This window comes from Puma concolor, chromosome A3 (assembly GCF_028749965.1).
Source record: "Puma concolor isolate L17-30 chromosome A3, mPumCon1.1.hap2, whole genome shotgun sequence".
Classification (NCBI taxonomy): Eukaryota; Metazoa; Chordata; class Mammalia; order Carnivora; family Felidae; genus Puma; species Puma concolor.
In genome coordinates, this window is record NC_141669.1 from 9860261 (window position 1) to 9881919 (window position 21659).

The following is a 21659-nucleotide window of genomic DNA, read 5'->3' on the forward strand; positions in this document are numbered from 1 at the left end:
TATTTTTTTTTGTACCTTTTGTCTTCTTCTAAAGAAATCACTGCCTCATATTACAGTGCCTCTTACTAACTGTATTCATAACATTTTAAAGTTTTGGCACCCACAGTTTCCTTTTCTTTTCTAAGTTTATTTATTTTTAGACAGAGAGAGCATGAGCAGGGAAGGGGCAGAGAGAGAGGGAGAGGGAGAATCCCAAGCGGGCTCCACACTGTCAGCACAGAACCCGATTTGGGGCTTAAACTCACAAACCATGAGATCATGACCTGAGCTGAAATCAGGACTCAGATGCTTAACAGATTGAGCCACCCAGGCTCCCTGGCATCCATGTTTCTGTTTTAATTCCATATGAGATTGATTTTTGGATCTTGCAAAGTAGGGACCCTATTTCCCTTTCATCTCTTTTTGAGCTGGATAAGTCCACTCCCAGTCCAATGCATTGAACTGGTCACAGTCCTCCCGGACCTGTTGGATCATGGATCACGCGCCTATTTCTGGGGCCCTTCATTGCTCATCCAGTGCTCCACTTCCTGTCACCGTTATTGGTGTTTAGAAGCTCAAACATGTGGCATTGTGACTTCATTTTTGATATGAGTTATGTACTTGTGGATTCCAAATATATGTTTACTTAAAACACATATTTGGTGCCACTGGTTTCTAAATTGTGACCAGAGATCATGGTGAATAGGATATTGCTATTTACAACAGGTTGAGACTTCTTTTATGATTTTCAAAATTACAAACTGCTGTAAAACTTTCACATTTGCTTGAAAATTATGTGTATCTTGCAATTGCTGGATTTGGGGTTCCACGTTCATTAGCTCAAATTTGCAAACAGTATTTTATTTAAGTCTATTTTTTTCTATTTTTATTTTTGCTTGTCTTTCGATTATTGAGAAGCCTGGATTCAAATTTTCCATTATATTTATGCAATTTCTGTATAGTTTCGTCAAGTTTTCCTTTATACATTTTGAAGCCATAGTCATTTTCATACATTTCCACTGAAACTACTATCATTATTTCATGATCTGTGTCTTACTAATTTTCTTTCTGTAAATGTTTGCCTTACGTGGCACATATTTTTCCATCTTATACTTCCAACCTAGTGTGTCCATAAGATCGAATGTGGGTTTTGTAAAATTCATTGGCTGATATATTTTTTAAGTCTGTCCGACTATTGATTTTTTTTTTTTTAATTTTTTTTTTTCAACGTTTATTTATTTTTGGGACACAGAGAGACAGAGCATGAACGGGGGAGGGGCAGAGAGAGAGGGAGACACAGAATCGGAAACAGGCTCCAGGCTCTGAGCCATCAGCCCAGAGCCTGACGCGGGGCTCGAACTCACGGACCGCGAGATCGTGACCTGGCTGAAGTCGGACGCTTAACCGACTGCGCCACCCAGGCGCCCCCGACTATTGATTATTTTAACTGGAGACGGGTTGAAATATTTTTAATTGTTTTTTTTATTCATTTTTTTAAGTTTATTTATTTTGAGAGAGAGAGAGATAGAGAGCGAGAGCAGGGGAGGGGCAGAGAGACAGGGAGGGGGAGAATCCCAAGCAGGTTCTAGGCTCAGTGTGGAGCCTGATGTGGGGGGCTTGATCTCACAACTGTGAAATCATGACCTGAGCTTAAATGAAGAGTCAGACACTTAACTGATTGAGCCACCAGACGCCCCAATTGCTTTTAAATGTTACTGCATTTACGTTTGAAGGTCTTTTTTCCCCTTTCTCATTTTCCCACCTTTGGTTTCTTAAAACATATTAAATATACTTATTATGTATCTGAAAAATTCTGTTTGTTGTTGCTGCTGGTTTCCTTGAGTTGTGTTTGATTTTCAATTCATGTTTTTGAACCTCTTTTTGGCAATTCTTTGAGGCCTTGGGTGTCTAGAAACGTTGTATTTTTTGTGTTTCCTTCTGTCAGGCAAATGTAGTACACCAACCAGTAGTTTAAATTAAAGTTCTAGTATTTGTGGGATTTTTTTTGTTTGTTTTTATGAAGATGGTGTGGATTCCACATCTGGGGCTGAATTGCATGCCTTTATTCTGAGGGAATACATTTTTATTTCCCTTTTCACCAGCGTTAATGGCAGACGACCACCATCTGCCTCTGTGGGATGGGCGTTCTGTAGCTCACGGTTTCTCTGAGGGTGTCCTTCTTTACAGGTATCAGCACATGTATTGTTCTAAAGTCTAATTTCCCTTCCTGGGATTATGCTGAGCTGCAGTCCTTCCGGGATACGAAGGCGCTTCCTGGATGGGGAGGCGCTTCCGGGATGGGAAGGCGCTTCCGGGATGGGAAGGCGCTTCTGGGGAAGACTGCAGCTACAGAGTTTACCTTTGCATGTAAAAGAGTACTAAGATTTTCATTTAGTTTCAGCTTCCTGGGTGTTTCGTGGCAGGATGGCGTCATGTTCTTCCTCTTTCATTCCACAAATATTTGAGTGCTGACCTTACAGCGTCTACTCCTCATGGCGCTCACAGGGAACAAAGATCCCTGCCCCCTCAAAGCACCTCGTATTGCCTTCATGTTCTCATCGTGACAATAACTAACACAATTCTGATGTACCGAGAATCTTTCTAAGCATATTTTTATATATTAACATGAGTGTTTTCATTAACAACCTAGTGATACTGGGGCTACTGTCATTACCCTTGTATAGATCAGAAAATGAAGGCCTGGGGGGGTTAAATAGGTTAAACACATACTCATTGATATAAATGGACAAACGCATGTATGAATGGATATATGGCAGAAATTCAAGAGATTCGAACTCAAGACCCTCTGAAATCAAAGCCCATAGCAGTATGCTGCCTCCAAGAACCCCGTGGCTTGTAATTCTAGCAGAGTTCCTATGGCGTTCTTCATCTGAGACTGGGAGCTCTGACCCATCTTATTTTATGAAGATGTTTTGGTTAATGAAACTCTCCACAAGGTTTTTTCGGGAGCAATCCTGCAGATAGACTGAGAACAACTGCGGTGAAGTGAGACTTGGGGCAAGCCCCTGAGATGCACCTCAGACTCAAAACTTTTAAAATTCGAGACCAGTCGAAGGTTTCTTGGGTGTAAGAACACTTGTGATGTTGTGGATCAGTGATCTATCAAATTATAAGGTATTTATGAAACATCTCCTCCCAGTGATGGAACTTCTAAGCTATCACTCTATCATTGCTCCTTTCACGAGGATCTCCCGTTGGTAATATAAACAGATCTTCTTATCTAGCAAAAATGATTCCTTTTATTGTGGATTCAGTGAGTGCGTAACTTTTTCATCTACACAGCCTGATGTGATAAGGTATTAAGGGGACCTTTTCCAGGTGGGCTACCCATTGCAAAGAAAAAAAGAAGAAAGAAAGAAAGAAAAAAATGCAACAAAAATTACAAAATTTTATAGACTGATATTGTTGCCACATCATCAATTTGTCCCTTTGTTAGTAGTTGCCTGCAAGTCGTTAATGAAAACCTGAAGAAGTAAATTGAGATAGAAAGTAAACAATCAAGCTGTTGTCTGAAGTCAGGAGATAGCTTTTATAACTACATAGAAAATAAGTACAGGGTCAGGGATTATGATCTCTTACATTTACTTATATTTACATATATTTATATGTACTGTGGAAGTGTTTTTCCACTTGTGAATAGGTGGGTAGATAGCGGTGCAAAGTTTGGAAGAAAATTTCTAAAGTTTTCAGCTGCAGAAATGATCTTCAGAAGTCCTTGTATCTTATTCTCTATAAGAGCCTCTCCCCTCTCTACAATCATTCCACTTTTGGAGTCACTTTGGTTGTCTATTGAAGGCAGACTCCCCTCTCTCCAAAGTAGGGTTTCTAACACTAGCCATATCTCCAGAAATTCACCATCTTCTTTCCTCTCCTCACTGAGTGACTCAGCAAGTATGCTGGGGATCAAGTGAGGACCTTGGAACAGTCATTTCCTAAATGGCCTGAAGCTTATCCCTATAGAATTACTTAAAACTATCCCCCCAATACCAGTGAAACTGGTTTCTTACGTCTGTTGGAGGAAGTCTTACAAGAGTCCTGCACCGAGGAAGCCTTTCTCTTACGTCTGAATTTGAACTACTTGTTCACTAGATTCTGAAGTTCATGGGGGCAGAGACTATACCTTTCTTTATAGACTATTGTTTTCCCAGAATCTGATACAATTTCACCTTGTAGTTGCTCAACAGCAATCTGTTGAATAAGGAAATATATCATGCCCACTGCCTGCATCGCATGTTTGCCTAGTGGCTTCATAGTCTTATCTGGTACAATGTCAATGGGTAATGAGTAACTTCTGGTGCCGACCCAGCCAGACTGAGGCACTATGATGGAAGCTGCTTGCATGGACATTCTCTATAATCAACCAAATTTTAAATCCAATGGTCAAGAATGACCAATTCAAATACGGTCTATTTAATTCAAAACAAACTTTGAGAAATTCTGCTCTTCGCAAAGCCCAGACATACATGTACTTTATGGACAGAACTTTAGAAAATTTCCTACATAGTGTACTCAAGCATAATTATATAGATACAGAAGCATCTCATACAATTAATTTTGCTATGAACTTCTAACTCCTTTTCATTTAGTGCTGGTGTTTCTCAACAGAGTGTGATTTTGGCTCTCAGGAGACATTGTGTGTGTGTGTGTGTGTGTGTGTGTGTGTGCATTTTTTGGTTGTCACTAAAGGGAAAGGGAAGCACTATGGGCATCTGGTGGGTAGAGGCCAGGGATGTTGCTAAAAACATCCTTCTATGCTTAGGAGAGCTGCCCCCCTCCCAACAAAGAATAATCCAGTCCAAATATCAGTCCTGGTGAGGTTGGGAAACGCTGGCCAAACGTGGCCGTGAACAAATGTCTTTCCTCTTCGCTATCCAACTGTTCTCTCTTGATGTTCCTCACTCTTTCCTTTGGCCTCCCAGTTGTCCCTCATTCTCCTCTATAGTCACTGTCTTTGTGCTTGTGGAGTAACGTGCACAGGCCATTGGTGGCTCTGGTCCTATTTCTCGAAACCAGGCAAACCCATCCATTATTGTGACAATGTCATTTTTGACAGTCATACCAAGTTTTCTTCTTTCATCCCGTCAACATTGATCCCCTTTTATTTATTTTATTTTTTGCTTTTAACAAACTGACCGTTGTACAGTTGTACTATGAAAATGAGTCAGTTTCATAAAGCAGTATATTAAGATTTTAGGCAGAGGATGAGGAAGGTAAATGGTCCCCTGTCCACTATATTGAGGTGATTCTCTGGCCATTGTCCAGTCAAGTGAGATTCTGTTGGGACAGTACAGGGTACTCTGGTGGGTGGCACAGTATACTTTGCCTATATCCTTCCTGACAGTCCCCCTTTTGGCCTTGGGGCCCTCGTTCAGGCATCTGCCATCTTGGTTTATTGGATCTGAGGTCAGTGCTTGATCTGCATCCACATATTATATGTGTAGGTGTGGCTGCATATTTTTCTGGGGGTTTATGAACGGTTTATGAATTTTCAAAGGGACTTGTTGATATATAGACATTAAGCATTAGTCAGAGAAAAAAAATCTTTCTGCGACCTAGCAGATCATAGACTCATGCTTTTAGATTCGAATTTAAGGAATATTTCCATGGGAACTTTGGGAACAGTGATTCAGGCCATCATTGTTGCAAGGAGATACCCAATTATGGAAGAATTTGTCGTTTTTGAAATTAAAAAAAAAACAAAGACAGCCAATTTAAAAATGTTTTTCAAACGTGCATTTGTTTTTCCATTTATATTACCTACTTCATTGTCTTATAAAGATGGATGGGCTAAAAATAGCCATTGATGACAATGGCATTGAGGAGTGAAGATTACCATACTAGCAGTTACGGAGGACAGAAATGATGTGACGCTACTGGCCCCATGCAGTCTCTGTTCCTGGTTTTTACACCCAGAATGGGCAAGTATTCTGGATCCTAATGAATCCAGCCCTTAATGCTTTCCTACAGTTTTCTCTAGGATCTTCATATACTGTTTCACTGTCCTATGGGGACCTGCAGGGACCCAACGGCTATATCACCTACACACATACTATATTCTTTTATATCACAATGGTAGTATCAGTAGCAGCGTCAGCAAAAGCCAGATGATTTGACTCTTCTAGAACATTATATTCTATTCTGCAGAAGTAACTGGACAAGATTAGAGAAAAAGTCTTAGAAATAATGCGGTCAGTTGACGTTTTGCTTCGGTGCTGTCATCAGGATATTGAGTCCCCTTGACACTAGGGATAGGGTGGAAGAGAAGCCCCTTGTGAAGTGAAATGCCATTGTTTGAGGGCTTCCTTTATAGTTCACTATATCGTATGACACTCTGTGCAGTAGCATTGTCACCATATTTATAAATTCAAACACAGAGGCCCGGAGACATTACGCAACTTCCCAACATTTGGGCAGTTCTGTACAATGGAGAGAGGCTTTTAACTCAAGTTTTTCAGACTACAAACCTGTGTTTTATTCTACTATCTTTTATGACCTGAGAAAATTATGAAAAGAAATGATAGATAGCTTCAGAGGTTGTACTTACTATAGTCATCAATGATAGTTTTCCAAGCTCAGTGATCGTGTGGTTTCAGTGTGAGGGGCGGGCCCTATCAATTACAGCTGAGTGTGGTTTGCACAGGGGTCAAGGTTATTAATAGTGTCCTCAATGAAGAGCATGAATTGAATTCTACCCAATCTAATGTGACTCAATTCAATTCAAGCTAAAATTACTTATTTTGAGCACCAATTACAGAGTCAATCATCTTGGGGGTCTCTGGGCAGAAAAGAAGACAGAAAAGAAGTACAGGTCTGGGCTTTATCCTTCAGAATCTCATAGTCTAGCCAGTCATACAAGTAACGACTGTGGACCAATTAACAGCCACCTTCATGTTCCTGTGAATTAATGATTGCAACAAATCACATATTTTGAATCATATCTCAGGTAGTGGATGCAAGGTATTGATACTTTCTAGCTGTATAACTGTGGAGCATTCTCTCATGGATAAGATGGGGATTAAAAAATTCATTAAGAGAGTTTCGTTTTGTTTTGGTTTTGGTTTTGTTTTTTTTGAGGATCAAAAGAAATGCTACTTTGGAAGTCCATTTTGATTACACATAGCCACGGAGCTTGGGTTCTGTTGGAGGATTAAAGTAAATGTGGTGGTCTCATTCCCTCTCAGGTAATTAATTCCATCGATAAATATAGGAAGAGGCTGAGATACTTCGGAGAATAAAAGGAACCAAGACCTTGATTCCTGACGTTCCGAGGCGGAGAGTATGCGGGACGGGATTGGTTGTGTATAATTCATAGGTCCTCGGAAAGGAGAAGTAGAATCTGGCAAAGTGTGTAGATGGTTAGAGAAATACACCTAGTTACCTTGGCAGTAGAAACTGAAAGAATTCTGCAAGATGGAGCTGAGGCAGCTTGGGGCCGATGCTCTCTGATCTTGTGCATCATAAAAAGAAGGGATGTTCTCCATCACCTTGAGGAGCCATAAGGACTTGGATTATTCAGGGCTTTATGCACTTCATTTGTCAGCAGAAAGAAGTGGCAGGAAAGGAAACTCCAGGACTAGAAACTCAGGGGGAGTTGCATTTTATGTATTTTTTATTTTGTTGTTATTATTTTTTCCATTGGGTGTCAGGCTCCATTAGCAAGGACCTCGGTAGACGCATGGCTCCACCATTGGCTATGCAGCCAGCATGAGGCTTTGCCTTGAGCATCAGCAGTCTGCCTACTCACTAGTCCAGAGCATCAACCAAGCAGATGACATCTTTGTCCTGGTCACATGTTGATCTCTCTGAGACCCACAGTATTATTGGGGTAAGCCACGCTGTGAAAAGTTTGGGACTTTTACTAGAAAACAGGCCGTGAGTTAGAAAAATCACAATTTTTAGTATTAAGGTGCACCGGACTTTATTTGCCAGTGAAATCTGAAGTATACTGGAGACTTAGTAAAAACTCCCTCACGCTGACTGGATAATTTTAGGAACTACTGTTATTCTGAACCCAGATGGAAGACGTTCCTGGAGGTGCTTGCCTCAGGCAGCAAAAACAATCCTGAGCAGCGGCAATCTCGTCTTTGGTGTAAGAGAGCTTGGTGGATACCAGATTTTCTTCACAATTGTTTATGGAAAACACTATAGTAAGAAATGAGCAACACTGTGTATTTATATTTGAAGGCCTCATGGCACAGCAGTATGATCAACTTGGCATGGTGCTGGAGGGCCTTGAAAGTACACTTAAACTACACAACATTGGGTGTCTTGAAACCTAATTCCTGAGTAACCCCTCTCAGGATGGGGAAATTGATCAGAAGTGTTCCTTCCGGCATTGGCCACGGAGCTACAGGAAGTGGAGGAATGAGTCACTGTATTTGTCTGTTTACCCTCTGTATACACTGGGCTTTGAGTGAAGCATTTCCCATTGATAAATTTGCCCTGATTCTATTTCTTGGACCCAGTGTAGTGGGTCACCTGTGCACCAAGCTCTAGCCAATAGATACTGAGGGGTCACATATGCTGATGAGCTGTTCTCTGTTGTCAGGCTGCAATCAAGTTCCCTAGATCCTTGTTCCCTCTCTCCTCACTCCCTCTCCCTCTCTCCTTCTGTCTCTCTCTTTCCTTCTCTTTTTCTCCTAATCAGTCTTCTCTCCTCCTATCTCTGTTTGGTCCCTAACTCCCCATTTTTGTTATCTCTGTTGGGGGTCTCTCTTCTGCCCCTCATAGGATTTGGTTATTTGGTTTTCTCCGTGTGATACTAAGATTTCCCCATCACAAGTTTTATCTCCTCTCCTTATTCTTCCATCTCAGAAAGGCTCCAAGAGGGTAAGCTGTCCTGAGGCTGGTGCTGGGATCCAAGCCCTGACTTGGGCTGAAAGCTCAGGCAGATTTACCAATATACCATGAGGGGGTGGGACGCACGGTATGAAGCGCAATGCAAAAATATCCCTTGAAGGTAAAGTTCCCCCACTTTTTCACGGTTGTTAATGGGGGGAGCGGGGGGGGGCTGTTTCCTTCCTCTTCATGAAAATGAGTTTCTCATGGAAGAATTGGGGCCTTAGCCATCAGAACAGCCCCCACCCCCCACCCTCCATTCCATCCTGGAAATCTACGCGCAAACTCAAGCACAGACAGGATGAGTGGATGTGTGTTCATCTGAGGTTCCCAGGATGCTGTACGAAAAGTATCACTGCCTTCCTTTGATAGAGGAGCCTGAGTCCAGAAAGCTCAGTGAGCGCATTGGTGGTGGCCAGTCGTGGAGTCCTATGTGCCTGTTACTGTGACCTTTTCTTAAGTCTCCCAGCTTTGGGCTGTTGTGATGGTATAGAATGGAAAAAAATGAGTAGTGAAGAGCTGGGATCATTAAGGGGATTTTCAACCTTTTAAGTGGAAATATACCCAACTAATAAAGGTATCCTCAAAAAATATCAGTTCCTTTCTGTGAAACTTATAAAATATATATTTTTTCACACCTGCTGAGTGCCAGGCTTAGGGCTAAGGGGTGCCCTTACAGATTTTACATTCTTATGAGAGGAAATTGACAGTAAATAAGTATAAAATTGGTAAAGAATCATGAGGACAAGGAGTAATACGTGCTTTGAAGAATAACCTAGGATGGTGTGGTAGGGAGTCTGCAAGAAGGGGGTCAATTTACTGTAGGAGAGTGGATAGAGTAGATCTCTCTTAAAACATGACAATTAAGTCCAAACCTAAAGAAAATGATCCAGTTTAAATCATGCTAATCCAGGATGTTTTTTCTTCCGGCGGGATACCTACCACATAGAGCACAATCATGGGTTAAGATCCAGTTCCTTGGTGTAAGCTGACTACATCTGGAGGACAGCATGTGGTAAATGGATCTCGGTGTCCCCATTCTAAAACGAGAGACTGTAAGGTGGCTCTCTTACCTACTTTATAGGAGGGCTGTTAGATGGAATGTGATAATGGTAATTAAAACTATTTGCATATTTTGGGGCGCCTGGGTGGCTCAGTCGGTTAAGCTCCCATCTCTTGATTTCGGCTCAGGTCATGATCTCACACAGTTTGTGGGATTGAGCTGCAGGTCAGGCTCTGCACTGACCGCGTGGAGCCTGCTTGGGATTCTCATTCTCTCTCTCTCTTTCTGCTCTTTCCCTGCTTGCATGTATTCTTGCTCTCTTTCTTTCTCTCTCTCTCAAAATAAATAAATAAACAAAATTAAAAAGAAAACTATTTGCATATTTAATGAATTATACCAATGCTACTTATCACAGAGCATAGGGAGAATACATTTGAGTACTGACTGCATGCAAAGGATCTGTATGTCTTGGGGACTTTACACACGTTATGTTCCATAATCCTTACATCCACTCGACGGTACTCGATGGTACTCCATGAAAACTGCTCACACAAGGAAGAACTGGGAAAGCTGGAGATCCAGCTCAAAGCTTTGTGTTAACTCCTATCTCCCTTTTCCCCATGTCGTCTAATTCACAGATTACATCAACTCTATTGGCAACAACTGGGTTCTAGAGTAAAATCCTAGACTCAAAATAATAAAGGTGCGTTTCATCCTGTTAAGAGGAATCAACACAGCACAACGCCGATGCCTGAGCAGCGGGCAGGCCAAGAGGGGCCTCGGGAATGCAAGACTGAAGAAATCTGATGGGAGCGCGGTGCCACAGCCATCAGAGGAGGGCAGAGGTGTTCTGCCTGGGATACTGTCAGAGGAACAGGTGCAGGTTGCGTGTCCCTGTACCTCTCAGCACCGACAAGGGGGTGCTCCATCACCTGTAAATGAGAGTCCCCAGAAGGATTTCTCCCTGCCCTCTTTATAGTTTCGGACTAGAATTTGTATGAAGATGCCCAAACTGTGTGAAGGTGGTCAGACATAGTTAATCACACAGACTGATAGACAGAGTAGGACTAGGTCTCACTCAGCTTCTCTTTACTAATACCGGTAAGCTCCCCAAACTCTTGAGGGTGGGCTGCTCGTTTCCTTTCTGCCTGGTCAAGACGGTTCCTTTGTTCTTGGTGCATACAGTCTGGCCTGCAGTGGAGCATGGGCTTCTGACTTCAGGGACTTAATTGGGTCTTAAGGTCGCTTCAGCATTTGCTCACAGCATAGTTGCTAAGTCCCGAGTGTACGAGTTGACGTCTGAGCCTTGCTCTGCACGTTGCTTCCTGAGCCTGTGAAAGCAGCAGTTCTCTCTTTGTCTGAGCCAAAGTCTGCATTTCGTCTGCAGGATCAGTCATTTTGTGACCTGGAGCAGTAGGAGGGACATTTTAAACCTTTCTTGGGAGGGAAGCGTCGCTTTAGGTTTAGAATGTGAACATGTGGACCCCAGGATACTTCCTCCGTAGCATCGTTACACATCAACCGAGCAGCGGCAGCCCAAGAATGGTTTGAGGGTGTTATTGTTTATCCCTTCATGCCCTGTGTCATGTGGGCTCCATTAGCAGCCGTTGGAACACCCCCAAACCATGACTCCATCCTGTGGGTCCCTGGCCACTGTCAGGCCAGATGCAACTGCATTATCTAAGTCTGATGCAGTACAGATGCAAACCAGGCAGCTGTGAGCTGTCAAACTTCAGCTGACGGGCTTTTGTCCTGCTTGGGTGCAGAAGTTACAAATGAAAAAGAATGAGGGCAGAGGCTGTGTAACCACAACTCTGCATTTCTGTAGGGTGACCTCAGCCTTGGGTGTGAAGGCTGGACTTTGCCCATACAGGTTCAGGACCAAGAATGCTAAGGGGACAGAGGGGCCCTCAAGAAGCAGCCTGGAAAATACCTGAGCTGCAAAAAGCACTTCATCCTGACGCCTTGTAGCCAACAGACCAATTTAGGAGAAGAAATGGCTGTTCCACTTGTCCCTTCCCTACACCAGCAAAGGCCATGGAATCAACCAGACTCCCTGAGACTGTGCCGGCATCCTCTTAATGGTTGAACATGTTCCTCGCTAACCTCGAACTTACTCCCCCCCCCAACTTTGTATGCAAAATCCAGCTACCATAAGCTGTAAATATGATGACCCATCTTAGGAACATGAGGCTTTGTTTCATAATGAAAAGTCAATGTACTCTCGGCTCACTCTGTTCGTGGTCAACGGGGCCTTGGTTCATTTGTGGTACAAATATACACCTTTGAACTATTGTAAGATCCTTGCATATGGATGAGGGACTGGATTGATTCTTTTTTCACTATTTTCATCAAGTATAAATAATAAGTTCTGTTAACTAGAACATTCTCCTTCCAGACCTGGTATGCTCTCATTTCACCAGAAAAAGAAAACATCTGAAAGATTTTTAATGACTTTATCCTTTGAATCTCTAGCCACAGAGAGGAAATGGAGAATAAATACATCATGCTGATTGCTTTAGAGTATGGTTAGCTTGTCTAGAACTGCATTTAATTTGATTGTTAGCTGTACCTCCATATCACTCTGAGTCAGCAAGCACATTTCCAAAGTGATGTATGCTCTAATTTTTTTTTTTCAGCTTTAGAATTCAGCTCTTGCTTCTTCGTCCTTCGCCTTGATTAGAAAGGTGATATGAGCTGGTGGGAAGAACATCAATTTTGGAATCATCAGACTGACTTCAAATCTCAGCTCCTCGAGTTACCATAGAAGGCTAGGTTATTTATACTTAGCCTATTTCCTTTACTATGAAATAGCCATACATACTCCCTTCTGTTTTGTGATGATTATCAAAGGAGACACAATATTAAAGTGCCAACCGCAAGGACATGATAGGAAGTCTTTGTTAGTTCACTGGCTCTCTTCTTCCAAAGCACCTCCTAGTGGAGATATCCCCCTGTTGTTTGGAAATGCCTATCATTTTGCTATTTTTAAAAACACAGCCTTTCACTATTCTTGCTCACGTCTTTTTTGTTTTTTAATGTTTATTTATTTTTGGAAGAGAGAGAGAGAGAGAGATCCCTTGAGCGTGCACCTGAGTGTAGGAGGGGAAGGGAGAGGGAAAGGGGGAGGGGCGGAGAGAGGGAGACAGGATCTAAAACAGACTCTGTGCTATTAGCATAGAGCCCGATACGGGGCACAAACTCATGGACCAGGAGATCATGACCTGAGCCGAAGTCTGACGCTTAACTGACTGAGCCACACAGGTGCCACCCCTGCCAGCTTTTAATCCCTTAATCCCTGCACAATTCTACGAACCCAGTCTTCCCACTTTCAGCCACTCCCCAGCCCTAGCAGAATCTCAACTGCCACCAGCTGTGTTCCTAAGACAGAACATTGTACGTCTCTTCTTCTGCTCCAAGTTGGTTCTGGCCATATTGCCCACATGGGCAAGTTTGAAGGTTGTGATTCATTCACTCTTTTATGCACTGATTCCATACACAAACGTACATGGATTCCCGGGATGTGCACACACGCTCTGAGGGTGCTCTGGAAACAGATAAATAGGGACCATCCTAAGATCACAAATCTCGTGAGAACACAGACAAGCAATGTGACTTGAGTAACATGATGCCATAAATACTATTCTAGAGAGGCGGTAGTCTCTCCCCAACTGTAAATCTTCATGGTTAGAAATCCGATTTAACTTGATTTCACTTCTATACCTTTTGCCTCAATGGTGAGAATCTTGGATTAATTAAAAGGGTCACTCTGAGTTGATGACAAGCAATTACTTGGTTAGGACATTTAGCACATTATCTAATTATTGGATTTCTTGATGTAATGGGAATGCCCACAGACAGGGGCTTTGCCTTATTCTCTCTGAATCCTGGGACAGCACAGGACATGGTCTGCTTTTCCCAGTGAATGTACGAATGGGGAATGAAACAGTACTGCCTTTAGAGGCGGACACTGAATTAAATCTTAACTTTGTCAAGTGATCATTATAGGAGCCATAAATGAGACTTCATGTTCCCGAGACATGGTTTCCTCAGGTATAAAGCGAAGCTAATAAAAACTGTCATCAAGGATTACTGCATTAATTAAAATACCATAGGGGCACCTGGGCGACTCAGTTGGTTAGGCATCCGACCGAGGCTCAGGTCCTGATCTCACAGTTCGTGAGTTTGAGCCCTGCATCAGGCTCTGGGTGGACAGCTCAGAGCCTGGAGCCTGCTTCGGATTCTGTGTCTCCCCCTCTCTCGGCTCCTACCCCGCTCGCACTCTCTGTCTCTCTCTCTCAAAACTAAATAAACATTTAAAAAATAATAACATAAATGAAGCACACGATTTAGGGGTTAGCACACAGTAGGTGCTTAGAACTTGTCAGTTCCCTCCTCCCTCTACCTTCCCTTACGAAAATGCACTGACGTAACACAGTTAAGGTAGTTCTCACGATGCCTCGCACGTAAGAAGAAGAATATTCGTCATCACTTTGGTCTGCCCACCATGCATAGCCCAGATGCTGTTGTAGAGCTTTGCTCTTGTATGGCAGCCTCTGGGGAGAACCAACGCAGGTCAATTATCCCATGATCCAGACAGTATTCAAACACATTTCTCCTAGAACGCTGCATACCTGCGACCTCATTACTCAAGAACCAAAAATCAGCAGGTGCATTCATTTGAATAGAATACAGACCTTTGATATAATTGCATACAGAGTTGTTTATTTAAATATCCATGAGGGCTGAATCGGCCGCCTGCATGAACGTTTCCGTCAGCTTTTACTTTCCCCTTTAAGATAGCCAGCGTCGTTCTCTCTCAACCCAGATACACAGATCGTTTGTACATTTGTTCTGCTTTTTTACTGAAATGCTAACTGCCTCGGGCTTTCCAAAAAGTTGCAATTCCCAAGCACTTCAAATTCCTTTCTGCGTAGACAAGAGGAAATGACTAGTTTCCCACAGTATGGAATTGTGCTACATACTTACAGAGTTTAGAAATTTTCTTTCAAGTCACAGGGCATTATGTAGATACAGGAGGTGCCTGAGAAGATGACAGACTGGATACTGAGGCCACTGGTCCTGTTTCCTGTTGGCGATGTAATTCAACCTTTCTATACCACAGGCACTGGTAACAAGGAGCTTGGGCATTTTTTTTTTTTTTTTTTAGTGGATGGCTTTCCTGCAATTAAAAGCATATGTATGACGTTGGGAACCAGGAAATACATAGTTTGGTAACTTCTATTTTTCTTTATGGTTCTTTCCTCTAAGATTCAAATATTAAAGCCATAAATTCTCAAGTGGAGACAGGAGGCGCTTTGTGGCTGGAAGCAAACGGACCATCTCGTGGCTGGAACCGGGCTCGTCCGATGCTCAGGCCATCACACTGTTCAGCCTCATGTGTTGTATGCACGGTTGAGACAGCAGTCAGGCAAAGCCAGGCACTAGGAGATAACACTTGGGAGCTGTATCAGCCCCAGTATCCATTCTGGATGGCTTAGAGCACACGCTTTCTTTTCTTTTCTAAATTCATTCAGTTCAGAGGTACAGAGTTCCTATCTGGCAGGTACTACTGACCAGCAAGCACTGGTTAGGACAAACCAGTGAAGAAACAAAACAAACCATGCGATTCTCCCAAAGAGTCTGATGAGAATCGGAGAGACGACATCTCTTTATTTCACTCATTCTACTTGTAACTGCAACCGCTCTGTCTTCAAAGCTGCATTAGAGGCTTGGGGAGCCTGGGGGCTCAGTCAGTTAAATGTCCAACTTCGGCTCAGGTCATGATCTCACGGTTTGTGGGTTTGAGCCCCAGGTTGGGCTCTGTCCTGACAGTTCAGAGTCTGGAGCCTGCTTTGGATTCTCTCTCTCTCTCTCTCTCTCTCTCTGCCCCTACCCGCCCCCCCCTCAAAAATCAATGAACATTAAAAAAATTATTAAAAAATTATAAAAAAAAAAAGTTGAGTGACTGTTTTCTGAATTTTCTCATGTCATATAACTAGTATGTTCTAGATTCAGAGGAGAGAAATTAATTCATTTCATGAACAGATGCCTTAAGGAATGAAGGAGTAATTCTCAGAAAATCCCACTGAGAAAGGCAGCACAAGACCCTAGGCAGAGAAACCACCACAGAGATTCCATTCTGTTTTTTTAGGCCTCTGATCTTAGTCAGAGACAAGCAAGCATCACCAGACTTTGAAGAGAGTATCTACCATGAAATAAAGAAACCAACCAGAAAAAAAAAAAAAAAATAGTAGTTTGGAAAAGACTGAATCTATAAATTCCTCGCAGGACAAAAGATGAGATTAACATCTGCAGAGAGAAAAGTGGGGGGAAATGCAGTCATAAAACAACGATGTGTTTCTCTAAAAAGTTGTTTTTAGATAATTAAATAAAACTTTGGAAATTGAAAGCATGATAGCATAAGGAAGAATCTCAAAAGGATTAGATAATAAAACAAGAAAGTGACAAGCAGTTAGAGCAAAAACGTCAAAAGGATAGAAGGTAGAGGTGAGAAAAAGTACAAGGTGAGTGCAAACGGGCCCCCATCTGAATAGCAGGATTTCCAGAAAGACAGATCAACAGAGGAGAGGAGATCGATCGTCCAAGGAAAAAAACCAGGAAATGATAAGAACCGGTAAGAATTTTCACTTTTTTAAAAATGTTTGTTTATTTTGAGAGAGAGAGAGAGAGACAGAGAGAGTGAGTGCAGGGGAGGGGCAGAGAAAGAGGGAGACAGAGAATGCCAAACAGTATCCTTGCTTTCAGCTCAGAGCCCCACATAGGGCTCGATCCCATGAACTGTGAGATCATGACCTGAGCTGAAACCAAGAGTTGGATGCCCAACCAACCGAGCCACCCAGAGGCCCCAATAAAAATGTTCATCTTCATAGTCCCCATCTTACACCAAGCATAACAGATGAAATTAGACCCAATGACCTTCCCCAATGAATGCTATCTGAGGAGATATCAGAGCTGATGCCAAAGATAAGGGCAGCTTCCATTTAAGGAAAAAAAAAAAAGAAGAAGGTTTCCAAAATGGTACAAGCATCACAATTGCATTGTTTCTCCCTCAGTAATACTGGAAGTTAAAGTCAAGAGTAACTTGAATTTAAAAAAGCAATGTCCAGCCTCGAATTTTCTATCCAAGAAAACTATCAGTTAAGTGTTAGCATAAAGTCACCCTCAGAAATCAGGGGTTTTTTTGTTTCTTTTTTTCAAAAATGTTACTTGTTACACCTTAGGAAGCTACTAGAGTATGAATTTAAACCCAAGTATAAGAACTAAGACATTTTAAAAGGTAGGGATATCGACATCTTACTTTAGAGCTGCAAAATCAATTAAGAGCTAAAATTGGGTGTCTGGGAGCTAGGAATAAAAATACTTTTTTCTAATAAGCTTTGTAGAACTGCTGAGCAATTCCAATTACGTGCAAGCATAATTTTGATAAAAATAAAACTAATTTAAAAGCATTACCCAGGCTAATATAACGAAGCCATCTTGCACATGGCACAGGGTCTATACTTTCACTTTTCTACCTCATTAGCCAACAGTGGGTCCTTGCTAAGTTTGAGTTTCCCAACTCAATAAACGAGAGCACTGGCCCAGGTTAGACCACTTCCAAAGACTCTAAAATGTTATCGGTCGGCTTAATATTTACTAAGACTTCAGTGTAGTCATACGGACGCTGTTTTTGAATATTAAATTTTTTGTCTCTGCTTTTAACCTTTTATTATAAGCATGACATTCGAGCAAGCAGGATCTAAAATGCACCCGCAAGTTGTTCTACTCTTAGAAAAACACGGACGAAATGGAGCGCTAGAGGCATAGCTCCCCTCTTCCTTCATTCCAAAAAGGTCAGTACCCCCACCCCCTCCTCCCTCTCCTGGAGAGAATGTCTTTGACTTTTTAGAGAGGGTGAGGCCAGTGGGTGAGCACCAAGAGAATCCTCTCCAGGGTTAGGAACTGGATGCCAGTAGAGAAACATGGCAATTTGACTTACACAAATTCACTTCACAGTGCCGGGTCCACGGTAGACTTTTAATAAGTGCTAGTTTATAGGATCATAAAACATGGCATATATTTTGGAGCAATTGAGAAGAAAATAATCTTCCAGAACACTGGCAGCCATCCTCTTGCTCCCCACGTGACAAAGAGTTGCTCCTGGAAAGAAGCATGTGCTCCCCACTTAGCATCTTGGTAGGGGCTGGTGCCCTGGTGAATGCCTCTGGTTTGCTCTTTTCTCAAACCCTTCACGTCTCTGAACTGGTGCTTTGTGCTTGCGAGTAATCAAAGGAGAATTAAAATCGATATCTGGGATGATGGTTGGTGGGAGTTGGAAACAGGAGAGCTAGGGTTTGGATAGTTTATATGATCCCTCCTTTCTATCGTACACACACTGAACTTAATTAATTTCAAGTTGAAACTGATTTATTTATGTTCATATCTTACAGAACATTCTAGTGAAGTTTCCTTGATTTAGGCCAATTTCTAAGTGCTTTTCTCCTTTTTATTTTAAAAGAAACTTGAGACTCTGTTCCCTATTAAAGAGGAAGAAAGCATCATTGATGTCCAGCTTTCCTCTAGCTACTCTGAATTTGAGCAGATTGTATGACTCATCTTTCCTAGAAATACAACAATGAGATCATCATGCCTGTTCCTTCCCACTCTAAATACAGTTGATTTTGTTTCCTCTATGTTCAGGGATATATATGCATATTTTCTCCCTCCTTCCTTCCCTTCTCCCTCCCTCCCTCCCTTCCTTCCTTCCTTCCTCCCTTCCTTCCTTCCTTCCTTCCTTCCTTCCTTCCTTCCTTCCTTCCTTCTCTTCTGAAAAGCCCTTTGCTTGTTAATACACAAGAGTTTAATCATATAATTGGAACAGCAAAGAGGAAAATGAGCAGAAGTTAATATATTTTTTTTCAGACAGCTCAATCCCTGTCTCCAAAGCTAAAATTGTATAAATTATGTAAAGAGATATAAATGTATTTTAAAAAATTTTTAAAGTTTATTTATTTTGAGAGAACTAGCAGGGAAGGCACAGAGAGAGAGGGAAACAGAGAATACCAAGCAGTCTCCTCACTGTCAGTGCAGAAATCGATGTGGGGCTCAAAACCACGAGCCCGTGAGATCGTAACCTGAGCTGAAATCAAGAGTTGGACACTTACCCGACTGAGCCACCCAGGCACCCCATTGGTTTTTTTTTTTTTTTTTAATACCTCCTATAGTAGAAAACTCACTGCTTCTAGACAGAGGTAGTCATTCTTTTTTTTATTATTATTTATTTTTTAAATTTTATTTTAGAGATAGAGGGAGAGAAAGAGAGTGTGAGTAGGGGAGAGGGGCAGAGGGAAAGAAAAAGAGAATCTTAAGTAGTCTCCACATTCAGCACAGAACCTGATGTGGGGCTCAATCACATGACCCTGGGATCATGACCTGAGTAGAAATCAAGACTCCATCACTCAAACTACTGAGCCACCCAGGTGCCCCAGAGATAGTCAATTCTGCTTTTAGCCATTTCCTTAGATCATTCTTACTTACCTGGACCTAAAATCCGATGACCCATAACCTTTACCTGTTAGTGGTGGTCCTGACTTAGAGAACCAAAAGGGATATGCTAGCTAGGGATCCTGTCTAGCTGATATCCCTTCGGATATTTGTGGACAACGATCACATCACATGATCTGTTCTACTTCAAGTGTAGAATCCATAGAGTATAGTTTACTTCATTTTAGACATTTAGCTGTGATCCTAGATTAACAATTTGGCCTGAATTAACCAGAAAAGTCTTCAAATACCTGGTTTTACATGTCTTTAAATTGCCGTTTCACCAAATTGACAAGTTGCTACCGTAAAATAGGCAAAATGTCTGGGTAAATACCTTTTTCCTGAATCACATAGATAATTTGGCATTATTGTTGTGCAAACAGGATCTGCACCATGTTTATTAAAAAAATGTGAGGATTGCTATTTCTTTAATTTCTTACTGTATTCCTGAAAGATGGTGTCTAAGTCAAATTGCTGCATCAATCCTCGTGCAATTCCGTTTTAAGATTCTCATTTATTCATTTTTATTGCTTGTGTGCAAACCAAATTTAACAAAATGCATGACACTTTTTCTATTTTTCTAGGATATTAATGTTCAAAGACCACCCTACCAGCATAGTCTCAGGTTCCCCTTGAAATTAGAATTAAAGAGAATGTGAGATTTATCCCCAGCTGCAAAAATAAGGTTGCCCAAGGGAACAAAGAGAACAATGGAGAAGAAGAAGAGGAAGAAGGAGGAGGAGAAGGAGGAGGAGTAAAATGGAACAGAGCATTAAGAAAATACCTGAGTATCCCAAATAGGATTCCAGGCGTACATCCATACATGAGGAAGTGCAGAATGCAAAAGAACTTCTAGACATTCAATCTGGAAAGAATCTTATGATTTCCCATGTAGTTTTAAGAGTATCAGTAAGTTAATTTTCCAGTGCATCTTCTAAGTGCAAAACTTTAGAACTTTAAAAATTAGAACTCACAACTTTAAAGCTAAAATACCAACTAGAGATACAGGGGGCACCAAACTGAGCCAATATACCTTGGCTTGAGATACTATGATGTCATTTATGAGCAGTGTAGCATCGCTAAGAAACTGCCTTTCTAGAACATATTAACCCAGGAGCCTGGCTTTCCAATGCTCTTGGCCTAGTCTGACCGTCACAGGGCTCTAAGAGAATTAGAGCCTCAACTAGAGTTTCTACTAAAGGGCTTTCCAAACAGAGGGAACACAAATTTCCACATACAAGAGGTGCTAAAATGGTAAGTCTGGGGAACTGGAGGTAACCAGATTCTAGGCGGGCCTTAAATTCCCTGCTAAGAACTTGGGCTGTACCCTGTAGAAACCGAAGTATCCTGAAAAGTTTCAGAGTCGGTCCCTGGCCAATGACCAGGTTTGCAAAGCAGAGAGACCACTCGTATAGGAATTCAAGAGGATGAGGTGAAGTGAATGAGGTTATATGGCAACAGCACTGGGGTAAGGAAATGAACACTGTGGCTGAGATGCATGCCATGTGCTATGGAATGTGCACCTTGTCTAATCAAAGAAGACTGCATACTGAAGGCCAGATGTATTCTGAGCATTGAAGTGTGACCCAGGAGGCCCATACTTACTTATTTTCTGAAGTGTCCAGGAACAATAATACACCCTGTACTGTGCCCTGAGTTCCTAGAACTGTCGTATGAACCACTCGATGCATTAATTTCCTGCTTACTCTTCTTGAACCAATCTTCTTCCTTGATCCCGTTTCTCCTGTTTTCCTTCCACTCTTTTCCATACAGTGCCTCATGCGTGGTAACCCAGTTGTCCAGTGATGTTGGGGAAGAGCAGAACCTTAAGATTGCCATCCTTAAGTGGGATCCCCATGCAAAATTCCTCTGGACACGGCCAGGATATTTTCTGCTCTCTCTCCTCAAACCTGTTACCTCCCACACATAGAAAAATGTGCCATATACTTACTCTTCCAGTTCCTCAAAACAGCTATCACCACACTTCCCAGAACACTTTTCTAGAAAACTTGTTTGGCATTGATTCAGCCTCAGCTTATCCATCACTGATGGGCTTACAGATTTAAAAAAAATGGACTGTCAGAGGTTGGGCAAAACGGAACTTGGTTTTTCCTCTTAGACTGGGATGTTACCATGAGAATCAGATGAGCTGGATGTTCTCTGTGGCCTCTTCTAGATACAGTCTCTTCTTCTCATTGTGCCTCAGGACACTGACTTACATTCTTCACCCTCAACTCCTTTGACTTCTAACTTTAGGTTGACTTCAGGCAAC

At 42.0% G+C, this 21659-nt stretch overlaps 2 long non-coding RNA genes across 4 annotated transcripts in view; both read right to left on the minus strand.

Annotated features, from left to right (window-relative positions):
• Positions 1-12281: 12281 nt before the first annotated feature.
• Positions 12282-15003, minus strand: LOC147582241 (uncharacterized). The gene is made up of 2 exons (XR_015248683.1): positions 14831-15003; positions 12282-12538 (listed from the first exon to the last, which is right to left on the minus strand). It is a non-coding gene; the product is annotated as an uncharacterized LOC147582241 (long non-coding RNA).
• LOC147582242 (uncharacterized) overlaps positions 15001-21659 on the minus strand; it is a 611785-nt gene continuing 605126 nt past the window's right edge. For all 3 annotated transcript variants that reach the window (XR_015248680.1, XR_015248681.1, XR_015248679.1), the window contains one exon: positions 15001-15023. This is a non-coding gene — a long non-coding RNA (uncharacterized LOC147582242). The remainder of the gene's footprint in view (positions 15024-21659) is intronic.